The 5,980-nt window shown below is 36.1% G+C and overlaps 1 non-coding gene across 1 annotated transcript; it reads right to left on the bottom strand.

Moving 5' to 3' along the window:
- Window positions 1-1,379: 1,379 nt before the first annotated feature.
- On the bottom strand, window positions 1,380-1,574 carry LOC123939386. Its single transcript, XR_006817837.1, has one exon. It is a non-coding gene; the product is annotated as a U2 spliceosomal RNA (small nuclear RNA).
- Window positions 1,575-5,980: the final 4,406 nt, after the last annotated feature.

The following is a 5,980-nucleotide window of genomic DNA, read 5'->3' as shown; positions in this document are numbered from 1 at the left end:
GGTTGCTGCCTATGTCTTCCTCTATGATTTCGATGGGTTCCTATCTCATGTTTAGGTCATTCATCCATTTTTGATTATTTTTGTGTGTGGTCTAAGAAAGTGGTCCAGTTTTATTCTTCTGAATGCTGCTGTCTAGTTTTTCCAACACCATTTGTTGAAAAGACTGTCTTCTTTCCATTGAATATTCCTTCCTGTTTTGTTAAAGATTAGTTTGCCATACAGCTGTCTGTCCATTTCTGGGTCTTCTATTCTGTTCCATTAATCTATGTATCTGTTTTTGTGCCAGTATCATACTGTCTTGATGACTATAGCTTAGTAATATGGCTTGAAATCTGGACTCATTATGCCTCCAGTACTGTTTTTCAGGATCTTTCATGGTTCCACACAAAGTTTAGAATTGTTTGTTCTAGTTTTGTGAAAAAAGCTGGTGGTATTTTTGGATTACATTAAATGTGCAGATTGCTTCAGGTAGCATAGACATTTTAACCATATTTGTCCTTCCAGTTCAGAAGCATGGAATGTTTTTCCATTTCTTCACGTCATCTTCAATTTATTTCATAAGTGTTCTATAATTTTCAGAGTACAGATCTTTTACTTCTTTGGTTAGGCTTATTCCTAGATAGTTTATTGTTTTTGGTGGAATTGCAAATGGGATCAGTTTCTTGGTTTCTTTTTCTGCTGCTTTGTTATTGGTGTATAGAAATGCAATAGATTTCTATATGTTGATTTTATATCTTGTGACTTTGCTGAATTGATTTATAAGTTCTAGTAGTTTTCTGGTGGAGTCTTTCAAGTTTTCAACATAGGGTATCATGTCATTTGTAAATAGAGTTTGACTTCTTCCTTGCCATGTCTTTTATATCTTTTTGTTGTCTGATTGCTGAGGGTAAGACTTCCAGTTCTATATTAAGTAGTAATGGTGAGAGTGGACAACCTTGTTTTGTTCCTGACAGTAGGGGAAAGGCTCTCAGTTCTTCCCCATTGAGGATGATATTAGCTGTGGGTCTTTTGTATATGGCCTTTATGATATTGAGATATGTTTCATCAATCCCTACTATATTGAGTGTTTTTGTCAAGAATGGATGCTATACTTTGTCAAATGCTTTTTCTGCATCTGTTAGGAGGATCATATAATTTTTATTCTTTCTTTTATTAATGTGGTGTATCACACTGATTGATTTGCAAATACTGAACCACCACAGTAATAAATCCCACTTGATCGTGGTGAATAATTCTTTTAATGCACAGTTGAATTCAATTTGTTAGTATCTTGTTGAGAATTTTTACATCCATGTTCACCAGCGATATTGGCCTATAATTCTCCTTTTTAGTGAAGTCTTTCTCTGGTTTTAGAATCAAGATAATGCTGTCCTGGTAGGATGAGTTTGGAAATTATTCTTCCATTTCTATTTTTTTGGACCAGTTTGAGATAAATATGTGTAAACTCTTCTTTAAATGTCTGGTAGAATGCCCCTGGGAAGTCATCTGGCCCTGGACTTCTGTTTGTAGGGAGAATTTTGAACTGATAAGAACAGATACTACATTTGATCTTAGCCAAAAGGCCGAGAAGTGATTGTTGGGAGATTTTTGATTACTGATTCAATTTCTATTCTGGTTATGGATCTGTTCAAATTTTCTATTTCTTCCTGTTTCAGTTTGATAGTTGTATGTTTCTAGGAATTTTTAAATTTCTCCAGATTGCCCAGTTTGTTGGCATATAATTTTTCATAAGATTCTTTCATAATTATTTGTATTTCTGTGGTATTAGTTATGATCATTCCTTTTCCATTTGTGACTTTATTTATTTGCATCTTTTCTTTTTTTTGATAAGTCTGACTAGGGCTTTATCAATTTTATTAATTCTTTCAAAGAACCACTTTTAGCTTCATTGATCTGTTCTACTGTTTTGTTTTTATTTGTATATCTTATTTATTTTTGCTTTAATCTTTATTATTTCCCTTCTGCTATCTTTAAGCTTTTTTGCTCCTCCTTTCTTAACTCCTTTAGGTGTAAGGTTAGTTGTATATCTGAGACTTTTTTTGCTTCTTGCAAGGAAGAAGTAGGCTTGTATCACAATATACTGCCCTTTTAGGACTGCTTTTGCTGCATCCCAAAGTTTTGGACTGTCATGTTTTCATTTTCATTGGCTTCCGTGTACTTTTTAATTTTGTCTTTAATTTCCTGGTTAATTGATTCAGTCTTTAGTAGGATGTTCTTTAACTTCCATGTATTTGTGGACTTTCCAAAATTTTTTCTGTGTTTGACTTCATATTTCATAGCATTATGATCTGAAAATATGCAATGGTATGATCTCAATCTTTTTATACTACATGAGGACTGATTTGTGACCCAGTATGTGATCTCTTCTGGAGAATATCTCATGTGCACTCAACAAGAATGTGCATTCTGCTACTTTAGAATGAAATGTTCTGAATATATCTGTTAATTCCCTTTGGTCCAATGTGTCATTCAAAGCCACTGTTTCCTTGTTGCTTAGAATATCTTTCCATTACTGTAGATAGGATGTTAAAATCCCCTACTATTTTGTATTATTATCAGTGAGTTTATTTGTCTTCATTATCAATTGTTTATATATTTGCATGCTCCCAATTTGGGTGCATAAATATTTATAGTTGTAAATATTCTAAACTAAATATTTATATCTAAATATTTATAGTTGTAAATATTCTAAACTATTTATAGTTGTAAAAAAAATCAAGAAGATTAAGGGATCTTCTTGATGGATAGATCCCTTAATTATGATATAATGACCTTCTTCATCCCTTGTTACAGTCTTTGTTTTAAAATCTAGTTTGTCTGATATAATGAGTATGGCTACTCTGGCTTTCTATTGACATCCATTAGCACGTAGCATTCTCCATCCCCCCTTTTCCATATGCACGTGTCTTTAGTTCTAAAATGAGTCTCTTGTAGGTAGTATATAGATGATATCTTATGTCTTTTGATTGGAGCACTTAGTCCATTCACATTCAGATTGATTATTGAAAGACATGAATTTAGTGCCATTGTGTTGTAAAGTTGGTGTTTCTGTTAAAGTTCTCTGTTCCTTTCTATTCTTTGTTGTTTTTGGTCTTTTTTTCCCCCACACAAAGATTCCCCCTTAATATTTCTTGCAGGATTGGTTTAGTGGTCAGAAACTCCATTATTTTTCATTTGTCTGGGAAACAATTTCTGTTCCTATTCTGAATGATAGCTTGCTGGATAAAGTATTCTTCGCTGCATATTTTTTGCACTCAGCCCATTTAACACATACTGCCACTTTCTTCTGGCCTGCCAAGTTTCTGTGGACACATGTGCTATGAACATGATATGTCTACCCCTGTAGGTTAAGGTATATTTTTCCCTTGCTGCTTTCAGGATTCTTTCTTTGCATATTTTGTAAATTTAACTAAGATATGGATTGATGATGGCTAGCTTTTGTTGAATTTAATGAGAGATCTTTGTGCTTGTTGGATTTTGGTGTCTGTGTCCTCCCCCAGCTTAGGGAAGCTTTCAGCTATAATTTGCTCAAACAAATCTTCTGCCCCTTTCTCTCACTCTTCATCTTCTGAGATTCCTAGATATGAATGTTACTATGTTTTAATAAATTTCTGAGTTCCCTAAGTCTATCTTTGTGATCCATTATCTTTATTTCCCTCTTCTTTTCAGCTTCAATATTTTCCATAATTTTACCTCCTACATCACTGATTCATTCCTTTGTTTCATCCATCCTCATTGTTATGCCAACCATTTGGGTTTACATCTTGGTTGTACAGCCTGACTAGATTTTACTCCTTTTATATCTGTAGTAAGTGATTTTCTAATGTCTTCTAAGCTTTTTTCAAGCCCAGCTAGTATCCTTATAATTGTTGTTTTAAATTCTAGTTCAGATATCTTACTTATATTTGTATTAATTAAGTCCCTGGCCATCATTTCTTCCTGGCCTTTCTTATGGGGTAAATTCCTATTTCATATCATTTTGGAGGGAAAAATAAAAGTAAAATAAATATAACAAAATAGAATAGAATAAAATACCAATCAATCAATTAATGTAGATCCTAGGTGTGTTTGGTTTGCTTATTAAGAGAAGTTTAATAGAAAAAAAGGAAAAAAAAAAAGGTTAAAAAATTAAAAATAATTAAAAACAATAATATAACTGCTTTCTGTTTCCAAAAAACAAAACACAAACAAATAAACAAACCCATAGTTAGATCCTGTTTCCCCTGGAGTTGAAATTTTGCAGCCCTCTATGATTAGTAGGCTTGGTGTGCATAAGGGGTTTGTCCTGGTCTTCTGGGGAGGGGCCTGCTGCTCTGATTCTCAGGTGGACTTTTCCTAGTGGAGATGCACCTACAGGGCACAGAGGGGTAGGTCTTAGTGTAAGTGGCTCTGGTGTCCACTTGGTGGCATTGTTTTTGTCTCACTGAAGTCAGGCTGCTGGTGGGTGGTATAAATGGCTTTGCCTTGAATTCTTATCTCCAGAAATGGGAACTCAAGCCCACCACTCTTCAGGAAGCCCTCATGGATGAGCAAACATTCATCCCTCCTGTGTCCCCAGCTTCCAGCAGATCCCCACATTCACTCTGTCTTTGTCCAACATGTCTGCCTGCCAGGCGGGGCAGCACTCCTATATTTTATCTCAGGTGTGGCTGGTTTCAAAGCCCCATACTTCAGAGACCCCGATGCATGGACCTATGCTGATCTTCTGGAGGTGGGCCTTGCTGCACTGCAGCTGTTGCCAGCTTGTTCCAGAAAATGGTCCCATGACTGCACAGGGTTTCAGAGTTTAGGGAAAATCACAACACACAGATGATAACAGAGTTTGCTGCCCTCAGCCCATGTTTCTGTTCCTATGCTGGTGAATGGGACAGTTCAATGGTTTCTACAGTGTCTTTTGCCTGCAGAGTGGCTAGATCACTTCTACCATATGCCCACCCCCAAGCCTGTCCCCTCCTTCCCCACCAGAGCACCACTCAGTTCACCAGGGATGACCCTGGAGATAGTGCTGACTTCTGGAACTTCAGACTCTGCACTCCACTATTTATAAAGAGCTGGCAGTATTTAAAAATCTCCCTTTTTCCCCAGGAAATGGTTTTAGGGAACAGTTCTTGTGCAGTCCCTTCTGCATATTTTCACCCCCCCCCCAACCTCTTTCTCTTTCTTTCTCATCCACTCCATAGGACCTGCAGCTCTTTTCTCACACAAATCAACTCTCCTGCATCTCCTACCTTTCACAGTTTTTTTGTTTTGTTTTGTTTTGTTTGTTTTTGTTTTTCCTGCTTGTAGATGTGCAGCTTTGTCCTCTAAAAACTTTGATTGATTTCTTGGGTTTTCAGGATGATTTGATATTTTTCTAGCTGTGTTAGAGAGAGAAGGCAAGGTTGGGGTCAACCCACTCCCCCTCTGCCATCTTATCCCTCCTTCCAAACATGTGGATTTAATTAAAAAGTAATTGTAACATCCAGACTTCCTTGGATGGAGGTGATATAGGTGGATTGTAAGGAATGATTTAATAGGAGGTTAAAGACTCTATGATTGGGGAACTAACAGAAAGGAAAGGAACCCTGGCAACAATCAAGTAATCCAATTCTGGTATTTAAGACTAAGAGTAAAGACAAATGTTGCAGGAGATCCTTAATGCTGAGAGAAAGGGAGAGTCCAGGTCAGCAAAATATCATAAAGAACGTAAGTTAGAAGAAAATCAATGATCCAATGACCCAATATATGTGCTTAAACTTGAGTTTATGTGAATAATAAGCTCAGATCAGAGTCTCCTCTTTAGTAAGTGATGAAATCAGAGCTTAAGGAGAAATAATGGTATTGTCTTTGTCTTGAACATCTGAAAATAATCCAACACCCTCCCATCATAATGGCATTCATTTTCTCTTCCAGTTCACTTCCTCACTTTCTTTAATTCTTTGCTAGAACTGTCAGATGTTCAACATTAGTAGTTATTAGGGACATGCAAATTAAAACCATA

Source organism: Meles meles, chromosome 3, assembly GCF_922984935.1.
Source record: "Meles meles chromosome 3, mMelMel3.1 paternal haplotype, whole genome shotgun sequence".
NCBI classification, from domain to species: domain Eukaryota; kingdom Metazoa; phylum Chordata; class Mammalia; order Carnivora; family Mustelidae; genus Meles; species Meles meles.
Note: the sequence above shows the minus strand (reverse complement) of the source record. Positions and strands in the feature narration are given on the sequence as shown.